Source organism: Thamnophis elegans, chromosome 14 (assembly GCF_009769535.1).
Source record: "Thamnophis elegans isolate rThaEle1 chromosome 14, rThaEle1.pri, whole genome shotgun sequence".
Classification (NCBI taxonomy): Eukaryota; Metazoa; Chordata; class Lepidosauria; order Squamata; family Colubridae; genus Thamnophis; species Thamnophis elegans.
The window spans coordinates 35,011,255-35,037,056 of NC_045554.1; the positions used below are offsets into that span (position 1 = coordinate 35,011,255).

The 25,802-nt window shown below is 39.9% G+C and overlaps 2 long non-coding RNA genes across 2 annotated transcripts in view; both read right to left on the minus strand.

Moving 5' to 3' along the window:
- Positions 1–5,677: 5,677 nt before the first annotated feature.
- Positions 5,678–25,802, minus strand: part of LOC116517401 — a 262,593-nt gene continuing 242,468 nt past the window's right edge. Inside the window, exon 4 of the long non-coding RNA XR_004256455.1 lies at positions 5,678–5,862. This is a non-coding gene — a long non-coding RNA (uncharacterized LOC116517401). The remainder of the gene's footprint in view (positions 5,863–25,802) is intronic.
- Positions 6,716–8,647, minus strand: LOC116517403. The gene is made up of 3 exons (XR_004256456.1): positions 8,571–8,647; positions 7,960–8,094; positions 6,716–6,854 (listed from the first exon to the last, which is right to left on the minus strand). It is a non-coding gene; the product is annotated as an uncharacterized LOC116517403 (long non-coding RNA).

Here is a 25,802-nt window from a genome sequence, read left to right on the forward strand (position 1 = left end):
TTAAATAAATAACTAAAAATCCTACATTGGAAAAATCCTACATTGGAAAAACACCTAGGAAAGAGAAAGAAAACATTAATGTAATGCAAGCTAACTGGTTTTGCATCATTGTCCCATCCACTGTGACCCTCCATTTCAGTCATATGGTAGCTACAGAGAAAAACCAACTGAGGTAATTCACTTCTATCTTAATTTATCTTTCAATTCATTTCTGTCTGTTCTTTTCTTTTTAAATCAGTCCTTAACCTGTCAAACGTAATCTTGTAAATGTTTTCAGTTTCCTCTTCCTCTTCTTTTTCTTTCTGATTTCTCTTTTAAAGGCAGCTCAAAATCTCTATGTTGTTTTTCTTTGTTGTTTAGTACTGACCAGGGGTGGGATTGAAAAATGTTAGCAATAGCAATAGCAGTAGACTTATATACCGCTTCATAGGGCTTTCAGCCCTCTCTAAGCGGTTTACAGAGAGTCAGCATATTGCCCCCAACAATCCAGGTCCTCATTTTACCCACCTCGGAAGGATGGAAGGCTGAGTCAACCCTGAGCCGGTGAGATTTGAACCGCTGAACTGCTGATCTAGCAGTAGCCTGCAGTGCTGCATTTAACCACTGCGCCACCTCGGCAACCGGTTCTCTGCCTGGTTTCTGGGTGGGCATGGCAATGGTGGGCATTGCCTACTTGGCCTCCTGCACCACAGGGGGAGGGTGTGCCCTCCCCAGGCTCCAGAGGCTTTCCTCGAGGCTCCAGGAGGGCAAAAGCGGCATCTCCTGGACTCCAGAGGCCTCTGGTTCACCTAAACCAGTCCGAAATGGCTGAATCCCACCCCTGATATTGACCCTAAATGCTGTTTTAAGGTTCATTGTTTGCAAATTTATCATAGATTTTTCTAAACGTTTTTTGTGTACCCGGTTCCTTTTTTCTAAACTTTATAATATGTGTATTTTGTAATGGATTTACCTTTAGCAATGTAGGTGACTAGTAACTCAAAGTATGCATTATGATTTTTGGAAACTTTTTTTAACTTGATGCCTTCCAGCTATATTGGAGCATCAGAATGCAAAATTTCCATTCTGACACTGACTGGTGATTCTGGAGCATATTTAAAAACTATCAATTTGTAAAAGGATGGAAAACTCTCTTTTCAAAACTCAGGATTATCTAGTGAAATTGACTGATGATAATGAACTTGTCTGACAATTGCTTCAGACAGCATGACATTGAATCTTACTGCTGCACTCAAACTGCCAATAGAAAATTAGTATACCGCAGTTTACATTTTGTAAACTTCCAAAGTAATTATGTTAGCTACTGAGAAGTAAAGCTGGATCACAGTTTTAAGGCTGCTTTGGAGTGATCAAATTGGGGCATTCTTCTGTAAAGTCTAGCAAGATTCTAGTGCAGTGTTTCTCAACCTTGGTGACCTTAAGTCCTGAAGACTTCAACTCCCAGAATCCCCCAGGACTTAAGGTCGCCAAGGTTGAGAAACACTGTTCTAGTGGCTCAATGAACTTCATCTTTGGACATTGCTTTAGGAAATCTAGATTTCTTCCATGAGCAAAATATCTGAGCAAAGCACATTCTGACATCTTGGGTAGAAGTTCACTGACCAGCCTCATAATTTGACAGCCTTATAATGTAAGGGGAAGAAGAATTTTCCCCCTATGAGAAGACAGGCTGCCCACAAAATGATCAGCACTTGGGCTGCTGGTGTCCTGTCCCATTCAGACCTCTATCCAGCAACAGTTGCATATAAAATTGGGGTGTGCTGGTATGGGTGGGAAGCTGATTTGTGTTTAAGAAATTAAAATAACCTGAATGCCTTAGCCAAATAGAAGAGCTACTATTCTTCAGAAGTAGGACTCACAAAGAGAAAAAAAATGGAGGAACTGGAGTTTTACTAAAGTTGAAGAAAGTGTGATAGAGTAATCAGTTAGTACTAGCCTTTGAGCACTCATGCATGGTGGCCTAGCAATTAAGACACTGAGCTTGTCAACCAGCAAGTTGGCATTTCAAGACCTTAGCACCATATGAGCTCCCGTTCATGTCCCACCTCCTGTGAACCTAGCAATTTTAAAGTGTATGCAAGTAGATCAGGGGTGTCAAACTGGATTTTTGCAAGGGCCGGATCAGCATTGTAGTTCTCCTCTGCAGGTCAGCCAGGGGAATGAGACGGGACAGAGGCCTCCTTCAGCACCTTGCCTGCCAAAATGGGACATGGGGGGCACCATGCATTACCCCTTGTGTCCCATTTCAGCCTGGACAGCCTCCTGCAACACTTTGTCAGCCAAAATGGAGCATGAGGGGCATGCATGGGCCACGTGCGATATGATTTGGCTGCCAGAGGCACCACAGAGTGGTCCTTTGCTATTTCCATGCTGGCCCCATGGGCCAGATTTAAGCACTGCACGGGCCTTGAGTTTGACGCCCCTGAAATAGATAAATGGGTACCACTTTGGTGGGAAGGTAACAATGATCCATGTGTCATGCTGGCTACATGGCCACAGATATGTCTTTGAACAATGCTGGTTTCTTCCACTAGGAAACAGAGATGAGCACTGCCTCCTAGAGTTGGGTGTGACTGGACAGGGGAAATTTTTATTTTTTTTACCTTTCTTGAGTTGAGGTATTGAAGCCCAGTAACTTGGGTAAATGTAACAGTAACTTGGGTAAATGTAAGAAAACTGATGACATCCTGGACACAAATTGTTTCAACTTCTATCCTCAAAACCATCTATATGGCACTGTACACTAGAACAACAAGACACAAGGACAGTTTTTCCCGAATGCCATCACTCTGCTAAACAACTAATCCCCACAACACTGTCAACCTATTTACTAAGACTATATTACTATTATTCTTCTCATCCTTCCTAATACTTATCTCTTCCCACTTATGACTATAACCATGTTTCTTGTATCTTTAAAATTTATATTGTTTTATTTGTTTCCTAGTATGATTTGATTGCTTATTAGTAACCTATGACTATTACTAAGGGTTGCATTCGATGATTCTTGATGGATGTATTCTATTTTTTTTTTTATGTACACTGAGAGCTTATGCACCAAAGACAAATTCCTTGTGTGTCCAATCACACTTGACCAGAAAATGGATTATATTCTATGTTCTATTCTATCTCATATTCCTAATTAAACATGTCCACCTTCCTTTCTCACTTCATCTTCTGTTTCGGATTAGTCCACAGTGCTTAACTGCTTGTCTGCCTCCTTAGCCATTAGATTTTCAGATATTTGGACTTGTTTACCAGCTTATTCTTCTTGCTTATGTAAGGGAGCATTTAGCTCAATGGACATCACATTGATGAAAGCATCAATATGTTTAAAAGCGTCAATGTGCTTAAAATGATGAGATACTAAAAAATCACAGGATTTAGATAACTGTTAGCTGCTATCGAATTGAGCCCTGAAAGATTAGAAGACATTTTCTTTTAATTACTTTCTCACAGCATTCGGAGAAACAAACAATAAAAAATAACAGCAAAATAAGGGGAAAAACAGAGAGAGTCTTCTGTGGTTTTCTCCCACACCTTTTTTTTCCTGCTGCACCTCTCAAGTCTCATATATTGAATCAGGTCTGGTAAAGAGAGGGGGATTGAAGTGAATAGCATTTGGAAGTAACTGTAAGCATATTTGTGAACAACTGTCATTTGACATTTTTTGTTGGCAATGACAAAATATGTAAATCACCCTAATGACATGCAAATAATATGCCGCCTCCTTGCTCGATGATATTTTCCCTGCTGGCCTTGTCTTCTGTTTCAGTTGCCCATATCTGTTTGAGGTTTTAATTCTAGGGCTGTCAAACAATGAAAATAATAATACATTTGTATTGATGAACCATTTGTCTTTTTAACACATGTAATAGATTAATCAAAATTGAACTGAATATAAATATAGTCCGAATCAGGCCATGGATCACCTTCAGCATTCTTCTTCTTCTTCTTCTTTTTTTTTTAAAGTGAGATAACTCGTAATAATATAACAAAATAGTGAAAAGAAAGTATCACTGTTTATCCTTTTAATTGTTCTTTGCAGATGTGTGCATTTCTTTTTTTCTTTTTAAAATTAATTATACTTCATTAAATTTCTATAAAGAATATTTTACACACACACAGAGAGAGAGAGGGAGAGAGAGAGGAAGAGAGAGAGGGAAAGAGTGGGAGGGAGAGAGAGAGAGAGAGAAAGAGAGAGAGAGGTGGGATTCAGGCAGTTCACACCACTTCGGGAGAACTGGTTGTTAACTTTCCAAGCTGTTTAGTGAACTGGTTATTGGAAGAAATCATTAGGGCAGAGAACCGGTGGTTAAATTATTTGAATTCCACCACTGATACACACATATATATAGAGAGAGAAAGAAAAGGAAAGAAAAAAAGAAAGAAGGAAGGAAGGAAGGAAAGAAAGAAAGAAAGAAAGAAAGAAAGAAAGAAAGAAAGAAAGAAAGAAAAGAGAGCAAAAAAAATTCAAAGGACAAAATGAAAATAAACAGAAGTAACTTCCTATTTTCTTTGATAGTTATAAATATAAAATACATTGGCCTTTGGATCTGAAACTCAGCAAACATATTTTTTATAATTATGAACAACTCTTAATAATCAATTCCCAAAATAACAGAAAAAAACAGAGTTGGAAGGGATATTGGAACTCTTCCAGCCCAAGCAGGAAACCCTATCAATTAATATAACATTTGTTTCAATCTTAAGAAAAAAATCCAAAAGCAGTTTCCGTGTGCATTTCAAGATTCTCATCCTTCTGCTAGAATCAAGCAAGAAAGAGGAAGATAAGAATTGTTATGGAACAGCTATGCATGTCATTAGCAGGGCTCAGAATGTGACATATATAAATAGTAGCAGGGATGAAGTTGTAGGTTACAGCTACTATCCTGAGTTTTCTTTCCACTTGCTGAGGCTCCTATGGTCTGATGCTATGAGGAGAGTATTGAGTTTGGAATTAAGAACAAGGATAGCAATAGCATTTAGACTTACATACCGCTTCACAGTGCTTTTACAGCCCTCTCTAAGTGGTTTACAGAATCAGCCTATTGCCCCCAACAATCTGGGTCCTCATTTTACACACCTCGGAAGGATGGAAAGCTGAGTCAACCTTGAGCCTGGTGAGATTCGAACTGCCAAACTGCTGGCAGCCGGTGATCAGCAGAAGTAGCCTGCAGTACTGCACTGTGCCACCATGACTCTTATGATGTTGAAAGAATTTGTGGAAGTGGCATTAAGACCTTGGATATAAACCTTCAAAAATTGATATGTTTTGTGAGATGATACTATTGTATTGCATGATCCTGAGAACTTTAGCAAAAAGCCATGCAATATTTGCAAAGTGATTTGTATCTTGGAAAAGAAACCCACCTGGTGTTCATAAATTCAGCCTATAGACCATTCGGTAGTATTATCTTTATACTGGATGTTTACCTGAAGTTCATGTGATAAAAGGATGAAAACAGGGGTAACAAATACATTATAGCCTGCTGATATACTTCCTTTTGAGGGAACAGTATATAAACAGAAGCTGTTTTCACATACTGTGGTGAGCTGATCACTGAAGAAACCAACCAACATATTTACTTAGTCATTTATTTTATTTAAAACATCTTTGCGGCTGCCATACCCCAAAAATCATCACACTCATTTTTTTCTCTAGAAAAGTTCACGGAATTGTCATCTAATCATCTCATGTAACTCAAAGGAAACTTTAGACTTAATTAAAGCCTGGCAGGAAATGGAAGTGCCCCTATTTTCTCTATTTTCTCCATGGTTCAAGAATTGAGGAGCCACTTACTTGCTTCAGATGCTGCTTTCCACAAAATGGGACAACTCAGCTCAGTTGAAAGAAGAGGACTGAAACAGAGGAGATGAAGGGAGGTGATTAGTGGCTGATTTGAAGACTCTGTCTGCATTACATTGAGCAGAAGTGTCAAAGGGCACAGCTTTGATCCAGCCATCTGCTTAGCTCTTCCAGAAATGAAATTTTACTTCTGCTCTGCCTTGGCAGAACAAATTAAGGAACATAGAAGGTAGGACGACAGAGTTGGGAGGGACCTTGGAGGTTTTTTAGTCCATTGCCATGTCTATGTCAGAAGTGGGTTCCTATCAGTTTGGACTGGTTCGTCTGAACCGATAGTGGTTTGGTGACCCAGGCCTGCCACGCCCCCAAACAAGTTCTCCTATACAATTTTCATTGCAGAAATTTATTTTTATTCTTTTTTTAATGCACTGCGCATGCACAGACCTATTTATGTGCCAGTGTGCATGCACTGAACAGGCAGTAATGCATGCAGCAGCCCACTCCTGGTTCACGCACCACTATCAGCTGCTCTTTCAGGTTCTATCATGCGCATATGCGCTGGACAGTGGTCCAGCATGCATGCAATGGCCAGCTGCACTTCTGGGTTCCATTGTGCAGATGCACCACCGGAACCAGGAAGTAAACAGCTGTCCATGTGCATGCATGCTGGACGAGCTGTCCATGCATGGGCATGACAGAACATGAAGAGCAGCTGTTTAGGGTGCACATGCCCATAGAGAGGGCTCTGCATGTCACCTCTGACATGTATGCCATAGGTTTGCCATCAGGACCCTATACTATTCCAGACAAGTGGATGTCCAATTCCTTATTAAAATCCTCCAATGATGGAGCACCCACAACTTCTGAGCGCAAGTCTTTCTACTGGTTAATTGCTCTCACCGTTAGGAAACTTCTGCTTAGTTCTGGGTTGCGTCTCTCCTTGATTAGTTTCTATCCATTGTTCAATGGCGGGTGAACCCAAATTGCCTAGCCATATCAATGGTGCAGAAAGAGCTCTATTTGTCTACAAAATTCCTTTTAGACTCTGGATGGAGAAAAAAAAACATACCCTTTTGAAGGTCAGCATCATTTAATTTTACCAGCCTGGATATTCTGAATTCTAACAAATGTATGTACTGGAGACAAAATGGGAGATTCCTAAATTGAAACAACAACAATACCTTTCTGAACCACCTTCAGCATGATAAGAATACACGCGGCTCCATGACTTGGCTTTTTATTTACCACGATAATGGAAAACGGTCAAAAGTGCTCCTCATTATTTCACATCACCAAGGAAAATGAAGAGACAATAGAAATTCAGGACATTCATTCTTGGGTTATTATATTCAAATTGATTCAGTGTTTTGTTTTGCTGTCTTGGGAGGTGAGTGTGGAGAAGAAAAGTCCACTGTTATCTCAGAATGGGGAAGACTAGCATTATTACCTGGAGCTAAAATAAATTTTAATATAATTTGTCTAAGTTGTTTTACAATGTCAGATATACTTTACATTTCAAATCACACACGGGTTAAAATTAATCATTTTAGTGTTTGAAGCTAGATTTGAACAAGAAGAAATTTGGATTCATTTTATCCACTACATTAAGTTTGCCTATAATTTCAGCAACTATACGTGAGATAAGATATTTTGCTTTCTCGTGAGACAAGTTGACAATAGATAATTTTTTCCCATGACTTTGTTCTAATCACTTGGCAAAAAGCATGCCTAATTTGATTATAGAGCACTTTAGCTCAATCTTAAATTTTATTTTTTTTCTCACCGTGGAAGGAACACCCTCTTTAGTAAATAGGATAAATTTTTAGCACTTCTACCCTGTTTCCCTGAAAATAAGACCTCGACGGATAACAAGCCCAATCGGGCTTTTGAGCGCATACGCTAAAATAAGCCCTCCCATGAAAATAAGCCCTTTCTGAAAATATTGCAACACAGCAGCAGCCATGAGGTGATAACGCTCGCCACCTCCTGCACCTCAAAAATAATAAGACCTACCTGAAAATAAGGCCAAGCACTTATTTGGGGGGGTCAAAAAATAAGACCCTGTTTTATTTTGGGAGAAACACAGATAGGCTTTTTCAGCTTCTAAGCAACTATTTCAAATCAGCGCCTCTACTCAAAATTTTACTCACCTATAAAGATATTATTTTGGATACAAACATTGTGTATTAGGCCCATTTGCTTCCATTGACCTATCCCTTTTAAGACATCTTCTCTGCTTCCTTGTCTCACTGTTTTTCACACCACTGTTCCCAGGCTGCTTTCGTCTACAGCAGAGAAAATAAATAAATAAATATACGTAATTTGGCTACATGTCAACATTTGACGCTTCTGCTTCTTTCTTTAAAATGGGACCTTTAAATAGGAACTCCTTGTGTTCAGCGGGAAAAAATGTGTTGACTGTTCTGCCATTTAACACAGGCCATCAAATCCCACTAAAGCTTTAAGGGTGAGATTCTTCCCTGAGGAAGCTATGGGTAAAATGAAGCCAGCTTCATATGAGTGAACTCAGATAGAACCAAACCAGTGTCTACTGGTTTGAAAGGAGGAGCAAACCATCATAACCAGCTGCTGCTGGTTCAGACTGGTTTGGGTGAACTGGTGGTTTTGACTAGCGGCTGGGCCGGCACTATCCCGTTCTATATAGTTGCCATGTTTTTGAAGCTGAGTGCATGCGCAGGAGGACCACACGCTCATATTTTTGGTGCTGGGCAAACCAGTTGTTACATTATGTGACACCCACCTCTGGCGTTTGACTTTTTTGTGTCCATGCCTATGGAGAAAACACATCAAAAGGACATCTCTTTAAAGCTGCAAGACTCTCCTTTGGACATCTGTCTAGAAGTAGCTAGGAGAGGGCAGGGGAGTAAAAAATGGAACAAAGACAATCAGAAATGTAATGTCCAAATGTCCAGCAATACATAAACAAACTACTGCACTGTTTGTAAAGGTTTGAAAGCAAAAGAAGCAAACAAAGAAATATTTTGAAGTGTGGGAGGAGAGAGGGAGAGAGAGACCTTGACATCTTGGCTCTGAATAAGGCAGATCTTTGTCTATGGATGACTTCTATCTTGTCTGCAATAAAGCAAATTTTATAGCAGTGTTGTCTAGGAGAAATTCTGCTGTAAGCAAGTCCTAAAGTACAGGGTTAAGTGTCTGGAAAGGGTAGATTTATTGCCAAGCTTGGTGTGAAGTCTGATGGTAAAGTTCTAAATTTGGTCTCAGCTTCATTTTCACAGTGTTGCTTCATTTTAAGAGGTTTCCCAAAGGTATGACTTTTTTATGGTCCGTAAGGAAGCATCTCATGGTGCCTATGGGACCTATATGTATAGGTGGAGGTGGAGGTGGAGGTGGAACAGAGGTGGTATTCAGCAGTTCCGGAGATTCAGTAGCAGAACTTTTGAGTAGCTCAGAGAACCAGTAAATGCCACCTCTGATTGGTCCTGCCCCCGTCTATTCTCAGCTGATTGGGAGGGAATGGGGATTTTGCAGTATCCTTCCCCTGCCATGCCCAACAAGCCACACCACACCCACCAAGCCACAACCACAGAACTGGTAGTAAAAAACTTTGAATCCCACCACTGGGTGGAGGTGGAGGTGGAGGGAGGAAAGAGGGGAGGGAGGGAAGGAGGGAGGGAGGGAGGGAGGGAGGGAGAGAGAGAGAGAGAGAGAGAGAGAGAGAGAGAGAGAGAGAGAGAGAGAGAGATTTCTGTTGTAAATTTCATTGATCTACTTTGAAGTAAATGAAAGATAACATAGTTGCAGGGTGGGGACAGTGAAAGAAGACACACATTCTTCTCTATCTAAATACTTGCTACATTTTCACATTCAGTTTCTTGATATGGCCTGAAGAAAGAGCAACCCATTTCAGAAAGTCTTCATTCTAATACAGTGATTTCCCAATGTTTTGGATTATACTTCCAGTACTCCCATGTTGCTGGACTTAGCGGGTACTGAAGTCCCCCCCACCCACAAAAAAACCATAGAGAATATCAAGTTGCCTATTTCTAGTTAAGAACAAGTTCCAAATTTTGCACTAAGAACTTGAAAACGATCCAGGGTTGGGCTTGACTGTTCTTGAATAGAATACTTTCAGAGCATACTAGAGTTGTAGGCTAGATTGGGAAATCAATAAAAATTCCAGAAGGCAGTGACAAACCAAGACACCGAGAAACATCTGTGGAATCACCAGAGGTCAAATTCAAATTGCAAGTGTCTTTAGTTTTGCATCCATAGAAGAAACAAGGACAACCTGGAACTACGCCTATGGTCTGACCTAAGCATATTACACAAAACTGTCTACTACAACGTCCTACCTGTCAATGACTACTTCAGTTTCAACCACAATAATACATGAGCACAAAATAGATACAAACTCAAGGAAAACTACTCCAAGCTCGATTGCAGAAAATACGACTTCAGCCACAGAGTGGTCAATGCCTGGAATGCTCAACCTGACTCCGTTGTTAATTCCTCAAACCCCCACAACTTGAACTTTAAACTGTCTACCATGGACCTCACCCCATTCCTAAGAGGTCCGTAAAGGAGGCGGGCATAAGCGCACCAGCATGCCTACTGTCCCTGTCCTATTGTCCCCATTTATTTGTACTCATTTCATTTGTTCATATCCATGTTTATACTTATACCTGTTACCGTGTACATGTTTGACAAAATAGATAGGTAGGTAGGTAGGTAGGTAGGTAGGTAGGTAGGTAGGTAGGTAGGTAGGTAGATAGGTAGGTAGGTAGGCAGGCAGGCAGGCAGGCAGGTAGGTAGATAGAGTGGGGGGGTGGAATCTAGTTTGACCAATGTCATTCATTAGAAAATCAGAACCACTGAATATCTGAATGCCCATGCATCTGATCAGGGGGAGTCTTTCTCTAAAATAATCTATGGGGTAAGTGTGTTTTCCCCCTAGCATTCCTCTAAGGTATGTATAAGATCTGAAGTTATTATGTTTCTTGCATTTATGCCTTCTCTTCTTGGTTTAGCTTTCTATGTGTGAAATGGTTACAAAGGAGTAGACAGAGCAGATTATTTAAAGTTAACCAATACAGTTGGTACTTTGACCAAAAAAAAATATTTCTGAAAATATGAAATTGAAACCACATAATTAGCTTTTTTTTTTCCCTCTCCCTTCTTAGCCCCCATCTCAAGGTAGTTAAAAATACCCTGTTCCTAGCACTCTGGAGTGATTTTTTTTCTATTTAATAATCTTACAGAGAATATGAAAACCATACTCTAATTACTTGCTGGCTGGTGTACAAACAAGACAGAGAGCCATGTATATGTATATATTGCCAGATCTATCACAATATACTGACATGCTCCCTAGCTGCCAATAAATTGTCTTCCTCAACTTTTTATCTTTCATCATGGAAATATACTCCAATTATATTATATTGCAAAAATAGTTCCCTGTTTATGATACACACAATGAAAGGTGTGAGTTGGCCATATGCTCTCAATACGAGGAAATTTTGGCATCAGGGAACTCCCATATGCTTTTCTCATAGGTAGTGAAGCCTAGGGCCACAATATGAATACTGGGATATGTACAAAACAGAAAGTTTTCCCTTTCCAGAAAATGCTTTAAAAGGAAAAAAAAATAGCAGTTCTGAAGCAAGAAGTACTTTGAAAGTACAGATTTTAGAGCAGGGGATTATGATTTTTCCCCTTCTTTTTTCTAATGCTGAGACAGAATCTGCCTTGAAGCTCTTCAAAACGTATTTTTCCCCGCTGTGAAAGTGACTTCTTGAGAATTTCTTTTCAATTTCTTTTGGAATTCTTTTGGAGGTTCCCGGATTATTCTTGTCCATCGTGGTGGGATTGGAAGAATGTGTTTTGCAACAGCGTGATTCAAACTATGTGATATACATACATCTATCATTTCTTTCCCCCAGGAGTGAGGAGGGAATGCCCACCAAGCCACGCCCACAGAACCAGTAGTAAAAAAAAATGAATTTCACTACTGATCTCTGTCTAGTACAACATGCTGGTACCTTATCATGATGCAATGATCCATCCTTCCTTCCTTCCTTCCTTCCTTCCTTCCTTCCTTCCTTCCTTCCTTCCTTCCTTCCTTCCTTCCCATCAAGCTATGTACCTCTTATGTACAAGCTATGACTCTGTTGTTACATCCTCAAACCCCCATAACTTTAACCTTAAACTGTCTACCATGGACCTCACCTTATTCCTAAGAGGTCTGTAAGGGGGGTGCATAAGCGCACCAGCGTGCCTTCTGTCCCTGTCCTACTGTCCACATTTATTCATACCCATTTCCTGTGTTCAGGTCCATGTTTATACTTATACGATTGTCAATCGTACATGAATAAAAAACTAAATAAATAAAAAATAAAATAAATAAATATCCTAAAACCCACAAATGGTGGAAAGAGCTTATGCTTCTGCTGCTGTTTTCGATTATCTACACTTTCTATCATTTCAAACCATCCTATACTTCTTACTCTCAAAAATTAAATAAAAATAAATAAAAGTGTTTTCTCATCATGTATCCACTGGGATTTAATGGAAGTGTGAGTGTAATGGAATCTGTGGGTGATCATGAGGAGGGGGCAGAGGGGGGGAGGAGAAAGAATCATACAAGAGAGGCAGGAGCACTCAATATCTTAACAGTCAGAGAAAGAAATTTAGGAAGAATTTGACTTAATGGATCGAGCAGTTAAAAGTGATGGCAGGAAGTTTGTGCCTTTCAGAGTTGCAAGATTTTGTTAAAGTAGCCATCCAGTAAAATAGATTTAGCTCATCTAGTCCTGTTTCCTGTCTGGTTTACCTGGGAGGTCTGACCATGAGAAACCAGCGAGACCTGCAGAGATGATTTACAAGGTCAGCGCATGCAGTCTACCAATTCCACCCGTGAAGATTTGGGCAGGATGCTTTTCTCTTTGAAATAAATTATAAAAGCAAATCCTTTATTGGTTTTAAGGAAAACTGGTAGGAAAAAAAAGTTCAGCACTGAATTTTGGCCACTGAAGTATTCAGTAATAAGTAGAATCCACATGGATACATTTGTCAAGAAGTCAAGATAATGGTTACAACCCTGTGATTTTTTAGCCATGTCTCTTTTGAAATCACAGTTGAAGTCACAATCATATATTAAGGGCTCAATGTTTGATAACATAATTACAACCATTACAATTGTTTATTTTTTTACATTCACATCCCAAATAACTACAGGCTGGCAGGAATTGTATACCAATGTTTTGTACCAATAGCTTTGGGTGGAATTTGCAGAACTGATCATTACCTCTCAAACTGCAGAATCTTCCTTTTCAAGACCACTAATTCTAAGTGCTAACAATAAAGCTCTCAGCAAGTTCCCACCAACCAGTGGGAAGTTTTCCACCAGTGACGGTGGATTGGATTTCAAGTGTATTTTATCATATTTTAATCAGCCGCTATAAGGAATGATTGTTGAACTGGTGGAATATATCAGAGGGGTGGGATGGGGGGTGAATTAAGCCCTTCTCACTGGAAGGGGCTAATTATTTTGGCAAGAGAAGTATGATAACTGAGAGACTCGGCATCTAGGTACTAAATGGTATTCAGCCATCTCTTGTTTGTTTTACAAACAGGCGCAATGGGGCTATCCAGTCCTAAGGGTTTAGATTAGCTGTAGGAAACAAATGCCAGCCCAAGACAGAGCTGAATTTGAAGTACCATGTTACATCAGACAGGTCTGTAAGGCTTTGCAAAACTGCCCCATTTATCATTGCCACAAGACATTGGTCTTTCCCCACTGAATTTCAGAAGATCATCTGCTAATATATTTTGGCATTACAGTATGCAAGGGAAATGTGCAACAATTTTTTTCTGGGTGAGAGGCTCCCCCAAGCTTCCCAGTGGCTACCGATATTCTCCTAGTATTTATTCAGCCTCCTAATTCATGGCATCAATTCTATCCCTGCAGTTTAGAAGTGAGGACATTTGTTTCCTCTCTTTCTTAATAGTCTGACGATTGCTTCTAGTTCTGAGAAATGCTAAGTTCATGAGTCTGATGAAAAATACTGCTTCGTGATATCCTTCCGGCCTTAACACCGAAAACTATAAGAATCAGTGTGGCAGAGTACTTAGATGCTTGGACATGGACTTCAGTAACCATGCTTCAGATCTTCAGACACAGGCCTGCTTCACCTGTCATCCTAGGTTCTGGCTTGCTGTTCTGCATTTGCAATCCACGATTTATGAATTAGCATTGAAGCAGCAAAGCTTGTTCACAATTAGGACCCACGGAGCTACAGCCTAGCATGATATATGACTGTAATTAATGTGTATCCATTGTTAATGATGATAGCTTTTTATTGGTGGGTTATCAGACGACAGTACTCTCTTTGAAAGCATCCTCTATTCTATGGAATAGAAAAAAAAAGAGAAGCAATCAGATCACTGCAAACATTTGCTGTCGAACTGTAACTTAAATTGGGACTGTAGGGAAAATCCATTCCTTTTCCTTCCTCTTCCCCTTTTCCTCCAGGAGCACAATGTGGCATCTATTATCCTCTTTCATTCATATTATTCCAACAGCAACCATCTAGTGCATTAAGTTAGACTGAATCATATCATTAGATAGTTCTACTCAGTTTGCAGGGTTAGGGCTCAGTGGTTAAGACACTGATCTAGTCAATAAGAAAGGCCGGCAGTTCGGTGGTTCGAATCCCTAGCGCTGTGTAATGGAGTGAGCTCCCATTACTTGTCCCAGCTTCTGCCAACCTAGCAGTTCGAAAGCATGTAAATATGCAAGTAGAAAAATAGGAACCACTTTGGTGGGAAAGTAACAGCATTCCATGCACCTTCAACATTTAGTCATGCCGGCCACATGGCACGGAGACGTCTTCCGACAGCACTGGCTCTTCAGCTTTGAAACAGAGATGAGAACTGCCCCCTAGAGTCAGGAACAATTAGCACATATCTGCGAGGGGAACCTTTACCTTACTCAGTTTGCAGGGCTGAGTATGGTCTGAAACCGAGGTCTTCCTTACTCTACTCCAACAATTCAACCACTGCTCCCTCAAGAGTAATCACTCCACAAATCAAATGGATCCTTTAAGTTTCAATCAAGTTAATTTTACATTACCTTGGCCACATTTAGACTTTTACCTGGCCAATGCACTATTCATCTCAGCCCGAAATAGATCATCCATTTCTCTCATCTGAAAGTTTGCCCAGGTTTTGCTGAATGTACAGACGAAGAAGAAAGTCAGGCAGGAACTTCTAAATTGCCCATGGCAAATCTGTACAAGCAGCAAACAGAAGAGGTTCACAGATGATCTGACCCCAGCCTTCCCCACCGGAGTGAGATGCATTGCCTTTTATTTACATTACATTATTTCCATCAAGTTCTGATCAAGCTGAAAACAGCTCCTATATTCGTTTACTTGCCTACCTCTCTCCAAGACCTTCTGTTTTTCCTGCCCATTTGATTCCTCTTCTTAATTAGGATTTGCAGTGAAGTATGAATTACTGCTCAGGCTGGCTAGCAAAGGAACGCAGGGATTTGCTTCCTGATTGTTGATAATTTCCCTGTGTGTGAGAAACCATCACACAAAATGGAGCTCTACCTAAAAGGCAAAATGGCTTTACTTGTAAAACTAAGAAGATGTCACAGAGCCAAAAAAACTCAAGTTCTTTCTCCTTCTGGGCAGAGGTGAGTTCCTGCCAACATTACTGCCGGTTCAGCACCTAAAAAGGTCTGTGCATGCGCACAACATTAGAAAAGGGGAAAAATGACATTTTTGCAATGAAGATTGTTTTGTGCAATGGCAGAACAAAAAATCAAGATGGTGTCGCCAAGCATAGAACTGGTTTGGGCGAGTGTCCGTCCGAGTTAGTACCTACTCGGCTGAACTGGTCCAAACTGGAAAGAATGCACCTCTGCTTCTGGGCGATGATTCTCAGAAGATTGCTTGTAATAATTTGCTGAACTGGGAATTATTGACACTCTCATCTCTTTCCTTCTATTCTAACCACACCAATGCTTTCTGGTATGAATCTGGATTGTAGAGATATAGAAAAAGAATATGAAAACAAGGTTTCTTCCATTCACCTATTCTTATCACTGGATTTGTTTCCTCTTTCTTGGGAAACAAATACTTCTCTACGAAGAACTTGAAATGTTTTCATGTGACTTCCAACTTCCAATACTAAATTTTGCATCTCTCAAGATCTGATTCAATATTTTTTTTGTAAAAGTTGACCTTACTGAGCCACGAAAGCTGGACCCTGCCCTGAATTATAATCCATCTTTGTCTGCTTTGTCACATACCCAGTTTTGGAAACTCAGGTGATTTGTAATAAACCATTATTTTTTAAGCCACCCTGCCTCACCAACAGCAGCATCTATGGGGTAGGGGAAGGATCAAAACAGGCAAGATGATGATAGTAATAGCACTTAGACTTATAGACCACTTTACAGTGCTTTTACAGTCTTCTCTAAGTGGTTTACAGAGTCAGCATATTGCCCAAACAATCTGGATCCCCATTTTACCCACCTCGGAAGGATCAAAGGCTGAATCAACCTTGAGCCTGGTGAGATTTGATCTGCCAAATTCCAGGCAGCCGGCAGACAGTAGAAGTTGCCTGCAGTTCTGCACTCTAACCAATGTGCCACCACGGCTCTTCACAAACCATGATGGTTCATTATTTAATATATATAGCTGTCCATCTCATGAATGTGCCTGGCTGTAATGCATTCAATGCCTTGTACTATTGTACATGAGCATGACATTGGTACATAGACATAAGATGCAAGGTTTTCATTATACTACTATAACCATTGTCTTGCTTCCTTTGATCCACATGATGCCAATGGTGTATTAGAACAGGGGAGATCTGATATTAAAGAGGGTGGGTCAGTAATTTTGGGTTAGTTACTGTTTCTCAGGCCTTGATTTGTTTATTTTTACCTACAACTCCAAGTTCTACTTTTTAAAAAATCAATTGTGTGTTGATCCATTTTGTTGTGACAGGAATTGACTGACCAGCTTTTTGCCCAAACCGGACATCATGGGATGAGAGAGAGGAACGGGGCCAAAGTCACCCAGTCATCTTCCATGCCTAATGTGGGACTAGAGCGCAGTGTCTCCTGGTTTCTAGCCTGGTGCCTTAACTACTAGATCAAACTGGCTCCCTCTCAGGCCTAGACTAGGAAGCTGAAAAACACATCTACAACCCACCCTGCACTAGCATGATAGACTGCCATCCAAAACCTTCTATGAAGTGGCCTTTAACAAGCAATGAATTGATCTGGGCTGATGATTTTCAGAGAGATTTAGATTGAAATCTCTTTCATTCATTACCTTCCCTAGGTGGCCTTCGGCTATTAGCTGGAGCCAACTCATTTTGCTGTGATGATAACACCGAGATAGGGAACTAAGAGAAGGGCATTTTATATGGAATAACACCAGAGATTGGAAAATGTCTGTATCTTCTGTGCTTGCCTTCCTCTTTACGGTTTTGGCAATTGCTTTGCAAAATTTGAAAAATGTGAGTTCCAGTATCTTGGCTTTAATAAATGAAGGAACATATCTCATAGCCTTGAAATACAGGTTTGCATATGTCCCCTTGATGTAAAGGCAAGTTGTACTGTTTGGTATGAAAGTGGACAGGGAACTGCAGTTCTGTGATTAGTATTACATGGGGAAAAATCTTCCTTCTGCCTGTATAAGTGACTGACAGCTTGGGTCAGAGAGCACAATTTAGTAAAGGACATCAAGATAGGGAGCAAGAGAAAGGTTGATTCCATTTTATTATGAGCAGTCCTTGTACGATGTGGTCTTACTTTGCAAGTCAAGCCAAAATCAGAACTGATGTGGCTTTTTCCAGCCCTGGAAATATACCCCCTCCTCCTCAACCCATGATCCCTGTCCTACTTCATTATAGCATTCCTATTCTTCTAGTGTCATCAAGTCAGCAGTGCTGGAGTCTGAGATTAAAGTTAGCAGCTAGTTCCAGTTTTAGCACAAGGTCACAGTTCAAGGCTCAGCTAAAAGAGGAAAAAGGCATTTGAAGCTGAAGAGGCTGACAAAGGAAACCAAACCAAAGAAATCGTAGGTGTGCTGAGGATTCTAATAATCCATTGTCCAAGATGGTCAGTTCACTATGCAGAATTTGATCCCAAGGGAGCTGAGTTCCAATCTCGTTTTTTCCAGGTGGTTGAGGAGCTCAGGTTGAGGCTGGCGAATGCCATTCTTCATGCTAGGCTGAACTTTTTTCTTCTTCTCTTTCAATGCGATGGAATAGGAATGTGTTTTCTTTTCATAGAAATAATGTTAATACAATTCTTATGGGTGAAATACAGATTTCATAAAAAGTTGGTCAGAAAGATGAGTCTTTGTATGCAACTGTGCAATCATTTCTCCGGTGTTCTGCAGCTTTCTTGATTTTTTTAGGTAAGAAAGATTTCATGAGGGGCTCTGCAATCTCCTTAACTGCTCACATTTCATGATCTGAAAAGTGTTGTAGCAATGATGCTACAGCTGAAATATCCCCTTGAAGCCCAATGGCAGATTAAAACATTACTCTCTTTCAAACTTCTAGATCACAGCTGTCAAAGCAGTTCAAGGTGGACACTAAAAGGGGCATCAGGGCTGCATAAAAAGTTTGCCTGAAGTTTATTTGGTTCATTTGAATGTCTCCATTCAAAGCAAGGCATAAAAGGATAGTAATTCAATTTCCTTAGTTAAGGCCAATCTCAGGTTCGATCAGCACACCTATGATTTCTTTGGTTTGGCTTCTCAGCTTCAAATGCCTTTTCCTCTTTTAGCTGAGCCTTGAACTGTGCTAAAAAAGATGGAGGAGATATATTAACCAGGCCTTCTGTTTATATATTAATCAGGCCTCCTCCCAGGTGGAGTTTGCAAGGTGGCAGCATTCTCATCTAGTTATTCTCATCTCAGTTATTCAGAGATTCCAGAGTCCCAGGGGAGTGGGCGGCATACAAATTTTATTAAATTGAAATTGAAATTGAGATTTCCAGTATGGTAATAACTTCTGATCTTCAAAATATTCCCTTGGATGGGAACCTCCCTCCCTCCCTCCCTCCTTCCCTCCCTCCCTCCTTCCTTCCTCCCTCCCTCCCTCCCTTCCTTCCTTCCCTGAAAATGGAGAAAATAAGAAATAAGCAGTCTGAAGCTTCAAGAACTTTTTATCTGCATATAAGCCAAGGAACTGATACTGTAGTTAGGCTGGTAAACTTTAAAAATCCACAAGCTTCATAAATTAGAACTGAAGATGAAAACTATACGGTTTATTCCAAGGCTAATGTAGGAGTTAGGCTGTTATAGGAAGGGAAGGACTGAAAGACAAAATCACTTTAAATAAGTCAGGAAGAAACAAAAACATAAAAAGGATTCTATCATTTTATATCCGTCCTCCCCTTTTACACATGGAAATAATATATCTGCCAATAGTATTTTCGTTCATTATCCTGTCAAGCACATTTTAAAGAGTTACAATAAAAGAGAAGTTGAAATAAAAGTGAACATTATTAAAAAATGGAAGCAGGCAACAGTGTACAAGGAAAGTGTTTTAGGTTGTTAGAAGTAGGGTAGCCAAGGAGGTCACTTTAAAGACATATAAGAAGATAGGGAACCTTCTGAAAAATAATACAAAGAATTTTGTAAATACAGAGCATTCAGGTGTGTGTGTGTGTGTGTGTGTGTGTGTGTGTGTGTGTGTAATATATTCCAAGGTTGTATAGAGCAGTGAATGAAAATAGATAGCACACCAGATTAAAAACAAGGGCTGATCTGAATGTTTGGATCAAATGTCCAAAGAATTGGGGAAGGGCAGATGTCCCTTCAAAGTCAAAGGTGATGTGGTACAGCTCAAATGAAATTATTTGTACATCACCTGGAGACCTCAGAGTTGAGTAATCTAGAAATTAAGCTGATAAATCATTTCAGTTCTCTTTCTCCCTCTCTCTCCCCTCCCATCTCTCTTTCTGTCTGTGTAATGCTAGCTTTTGTTGATTTGATTTACTTACGTATTTGGATTGTGCAAGTTTGGGGCAGCTTTCTTTTTCTTCTGTTTCTTGTTTAGGGTTTTTTTCTTGTTCTTTACTCGTCATCTTTAGCCTTTCACTGTCTCATCATTCCTTATCTTTGTATTTTCATAGTCATTGCATTTGTTTTGTCATTTTCCTAACATCACAATAAAACGAGAAGAAAAAGCTGGAAATTTATGCGCCTTTTTTATGAATCTGCAGGCGTTTGTCTGTTCTTTTAATCTTCTATCAAGACTGATAACAATTGGGCAGACTGTCTCTTAAGACACTTATAAATCCCTTTTATATCCTTGCAGGCCACACATGCATGCAATCTTTCCTGAAGATTTGGCTCTGAAGAGTCCTTTGATGCTGCTAGATCTTAGCTTAATTGACAGTAGGTTGAAAAAATAACTTCAGTATTAGTTTCAAAGGTGGCTCAGTGGGTAAGACGCTGAGCTTGCCGATCAGAAAGGTTTGCAGTTCAGTGGTTTGAATCTAGCGCCGCGTAACAGAGTGAGCTCTCGCTACTTGTCCCGGCTTCTGCCAACCTAGCAGTGGGAAAGCATGTAAAAATGCAAGTAGAAAAATAGGAACCATCTTTGGTGGGAAGGTAACAGCATTCTGTACACCTTCGGTGTTTAGTCGTGCTGGCCACATGACCACAGAGACATCTTCGGACAGCACTGGCTCTTCGGCTTTGAAACGGAGATGAGCACTGCCCCCTAGAGTTGGGAATGACTAGCACATACGTTCGAGGTGAACCTTTACCTTTACCTTTTATTAGTTCCAAAGGTGCTTTTTCAAAAGGCAACTGGATTTTCTTTGTTTTTGCTTTGTTTTGTTTTGACAGTAGGTGTATTTTTATTACTCCTATTCAAGGAAAATATATCTTTTTTTTTCAACCTCTTCCCACACAATTTGGGGAAGGAAAATTTTCTTTTGGAATTCTTCCTAAGTGAAAGAGAGTTTAGTAAATTCCTCAATAGCAATAGCAATAGCAGTTAGACTTATATACCGCTTCATAGGGCTTTCAGCCCTCTCTAAGCGGTTTACAGAGTCAGCATATTGCCCCCAACAACAATCCGGGTCCTCATTTTACCCACCTCGGAAGGATGGAAGGCTGAGTCAACCCTGAGCCGGTGAGATTTGAACAGCAGAACTGCTGAACTGCAGTCAGCTGAAGTAGCCTGCAGTGCTGCATTTAACCACTGCACCACCTCGGCTCAAGGGTGGAATGTAAGGTTCTTGTATGGTTTATTAGTTTGGAATACTATTATCATTTTGACTTAAAAGCCATTTTTTTTCCTGAAGTAGCTGAAGGATATAGGAGGATCTTGATTCTCATCCCAGCAGTCTTCGGCCGCTCTTCAATTAAATCCCCAAGGAAAAAATGTTATGAGAAAATGTGTTCCGTAACACTTTTTTAGATTGAGAAATCAAGGCAGTCAGGAAAGCTGCAGGTTATTATGATAAAATATTCCCAAGCCTATCTCCTTCCATCACCTCTAGTACTCATGTAAATTCAGAAACTTAAATGAGGAAAGTCAGAAATAAATTCTCAAATATCTCTTGGATAATGTGCCAAAACTGCAACCTCTTTCCCAAAGAAAGGAACCTTGAAAAATACTACAGATTATTAATTTTGTCATCCCTAAACTTATTCTGACTGCTAGCAATTTGCCCCATTTTTGATTAATATCTTCCCCATCTGATTTCAGCAGGATACAAAGAAAGGTTATTTTGTACCTCTTGTAAACATTCCAGAATAACAGAGTTGGAAGGGACTTGTAGGTCAACCTCCTGGTATACCATTTCAGACAAATAGTTGTCCAATCTCTTCTTTAAAACTCCAATGTTGGCTCACCCACTACTTCTGGAGACAGGTCATTCCATTGTTTAATAATTCTAGCTGTCAGGAAATTCTCCCTAGTTTCAGGTTGGTTCCAGAACATTTCAGAAGATCCATGTGACCCCCATGTATTTGTCAAATACTCTTTGGCTACAGTATCAATGCCAGAGGATCAAACTATTCTCCAAAGCACCCAAGGGTAGAACAAGAAGCAATGGGTGGAAACTAATCAAGGAGAGAAGCAACCTAGAACTAAGAAGAAATTTCCTGACAGTTAGAACAATTAATCAGTGGAATCAGTGGAACAACTTGCCTCCAGAAGTTGTGAATGTTCCAACATTGGAAGTTTTTAAGATGTTGGATAACCATTTGTCTGGAGTGGTGTAGGGTTTCCTGCCTAGTCAGGGGGTTGGACTAGGACCTCCAAGATCCCTTCCAACTGTTATTCTATTCTATTCTTCTCAGATCAAATCATCAGACCAAGCCATCACAGAATTGGTCATTGGAGGTGTCCAATCCTTCTTTTGAATGTCAACAAACGGAATTCTCTGAATTGCCTAAATGCTTTGAAGCCTCCTCGGATGAATGGGCCACTTTGCATAACCCTTCAGTTTACATAGCCGACTGATAAACTTACAACTTTAATTAAAATGTGGAGAACGGATCATCTTAATTAATAAAATAGAGCACTCTGTATATTAAATGCCAGTAAGTTAGGCTCATTGACTGGGTGTCCTAGATAAGTTTATACAGCTAGGCATGTGCCTGTCTGGAAGGCTTAAATAGTTAGCCTTTTCAGACAGCACTTATTCTGCACCATTGGCTGGTTGATTAGAAACGGTGCTATTTGTACTAATTGAATATGACCACGGCTAAATAACAATATCAATACCACAGATTTTCTAATCAATCACAGCCTATTTTGAAATTACAAAGCCGCCTTCCCTCTAAGCTAATGAGGGCTTTCTGCCACCAAAAACCTGCCACTTACAAATTGGGCAAAGCTTTAGACAGTGGAATCAATTTATTTCTAATCACACTGCTTCCACATAGATATGTTAATAACTTCCTATTGTTTTATATCTGGGTTACATCCCTGAATTAAAAGAAAAATAACTGTAGAAAGAGAATTGAAGCCTGCGGATCTAAATATATTTTCATAGGTGTAAGCCAAGAACTGCAAAAACCAAGGGATAATTACTTTTTTTCCCAGGAGATATGGATCAAATCAACTTGTGTTCACAAAGATTAAACTCCTAAAACATTTCCAGGCAAGCCCGTGGGAGGCATAATCAGGATCTGATATTATAAATAAGATGAAGCTGCAGGAATCCGTAGTACAGAAGGTCACACAGAGGGAAGATATGGCATCATTGCATTCTTCTTCATTGTTTAGCCTGATTACACAGCAGACTTTAAAAGAAATTAAAAGGGATCTCATTATAATCTGTTCATCTAATGGCATCATTGTTTCTTTCTAAGCTTTTTTATCCTTTGTTACAAAGGATGCAGTTAGCATCAAAATTGACCCTTCCTTCCTTCCTTCCTTCCTTCCTTCCTTCCTTCCTTCCTTCCTTCCTTCCTTCCTTCCTTCCTTCCTCCCCTATGCTAAACTTTTAGCATTTTGGAAACTAAGACAGCAGACAGATCTGTATCCATCCCTGTGTTAATTTTAAAAGAAAAAAAAAGATTCATAACTTTTGCAGTTTTTTTTTAAATTCTCTGGCTAGGAATATTTACATTTACACTTTATTCCAGTACATGTATACTAAGATCACTTAAATGCCTGGCATATGCATTTCTCAAAACTCGGCTCACATTCTATATGTCAAAATAGATTAAACAACAGGAAACAGCTGGAGAGATTTTTTGTATTTGTTAAGAAGTAATATTTTTCTTGAATCAACTTGTATCTTGGTGGCTTCAGGGACACATTCATGTAGGTTTTTTTTGACAACAGTACAAAAATAGTTTCTTACTCCCTTGTTCTGGGATATTTTCTTGACTTCTCTCTCCAGGTTATAGCAGCCCTAAGATCAAAATGTAAAGTAGGTCTGGCTGCATCCATATTGATTAACTTTTCAAGTTCAGCCAAGATTCACTAGCACCTTTCTTTATAATTGTTTAGAAGGAGTTCTAAACATTGCTTATATTCCTAAGCCTGTTAATGTCACTGTTTTTACCTTTTATGGATTTTGTGCATTTGTGTTTGTGGGTTTGTGAATTCTATCATCCCTCCAGTAGAAAATACCACCCAGAACCATTCAGAGCCACGATTCATGTTCCAAATAAAATTTCAGAATAATTACAAGAAATGAACTCAGTTCCTGATGGCTGTATAGATACAGCCCTGTCATTTTCTAGGCAACAATTTGAAAGTGTTTTCAACTTCCTACTTGAATCTACAACTCTAGATTTCATACTGGTCTCACATCAAATGCTAACCAGGTCCTGGGAGCTATATCTTCTGTTCCTCAGTCCTTCGGATTCTTATCCTTGCTATAAATTTTGAGAGCTGCACTGAAAATGCCCCTTGATGGAAATGAAAGAGATGTTCAGTCTAGCACTATAATGTTCATGCTGCATTGCTCCATAAATGGAGCTGATTTTTTATTTAGAAGACATTAGATGATATTAATAGGACACTATGCTTGCTGGCACATACTGTATATCTTTGGTTGTAAAATATACTGTATATTTTATGATCACTTCAAATAAAGGGATAGAGAGAGGGTTACTCTAATACATGTATTTTTAAAACATCTAAGGAATGTACAGGGAATGGATGGCATGAAAAAAGTGTGATATAATGGTGAGAGCACAGGGATTGGGAAAATGTCAAACCTAGGACATGGGATCAGATCAAGTATTATCTCTCCCTTTCTGATATTCCTAGGATGCATCTTAGAAGATGGTAGTGGAGCAGTGGTTAGAATGCAGTACTACAGGTTACTTCTGCTGATCACCGGCTGCCAGCAGTTTGGCAGTTCGACTCTCACCAGCTTAAGGTGAGCTCAGCCTTCTATCCTTCCAAGGTCAGTAAAATGAGGACCCAGATTGTTGGGGTAAATGGGCTGACTCTATAAACCACTTAGAGAGGGCTGTAAAGTGCTGTAACACACACACACACCATATATATATTTTCTCCCAAATTAATACAAGAGGATAATGTCTCCATATAATGTGCACCTAATTGAAGTTATGAACATTGAATAGGCCTCCACTCTTTCTGGTGGGGCATCCTATTTTCACAAAGAAAGGACAGATGTGAGGATTTGAGATTCTTTTTAAGTCATATTGTGCAACTTGCCAATTTTTCCAATCAAAAAACCTGGGATAAAGACTGTTTTTTAGAGTTCCTTTTCCCCCACGTCTGTGATTTGGATCAGGTCACCATGTCTTTAAAGGTAAAGGTTCCCCTCGCACATATGCGCTAGTCGTTCCCAACTCTAGGGAGTGGTGTTCATCTCCGAAGACGTCTCCGTGGTCATGTGGCCGGCGTGAATAAATGCCGAAAACGCACAGAACGCTGTACCTTCCCACCAAAGGTGGTCCCTATTTTTCTACTTGCACCTTTTACATGCTTTCAAACTTCTAGGTTGGGAGAAGCTGGGACAAGTAACAGGAGCTCACTCCGCTATGCAGCACTAGGGATTCAAACCGCTGAACTGCCAACCTTCTGATCGACAAGCTCAGCATCTTAGACACTGAGCCACCATGTTTTTACACATTTGTAAAACTGAAAGGCGTGTTATTAGCACACACCTAGAAGCCCTGTGATATATATTCTATGTTATCTTAGATTTGGCACCCAACCCTCCTCTTTTCCTGTTCAGATTCCTATGGTGATAAAACCCAGTTCCTCTCCATTGTTCTAATTAAAAGCATCCTTTGATGGCCACATTTATGATTTAATACAAATGTTGCAATAGCATTCCTGCTGTCACTTCAAGCACGCTTCTCACCAGGGCAAGACCCAAGATATTTTGAATAAGGGAAGGAAAAATCATTGCAGTTAAAAAAAAAACCAACAACCCCAAATACAGAATGTGATTCTGCCAGTTTCATGATGGCCTGTAGCTATCTTGGTTTCATTACATTTCCCAGGAGGGGGGCATCAC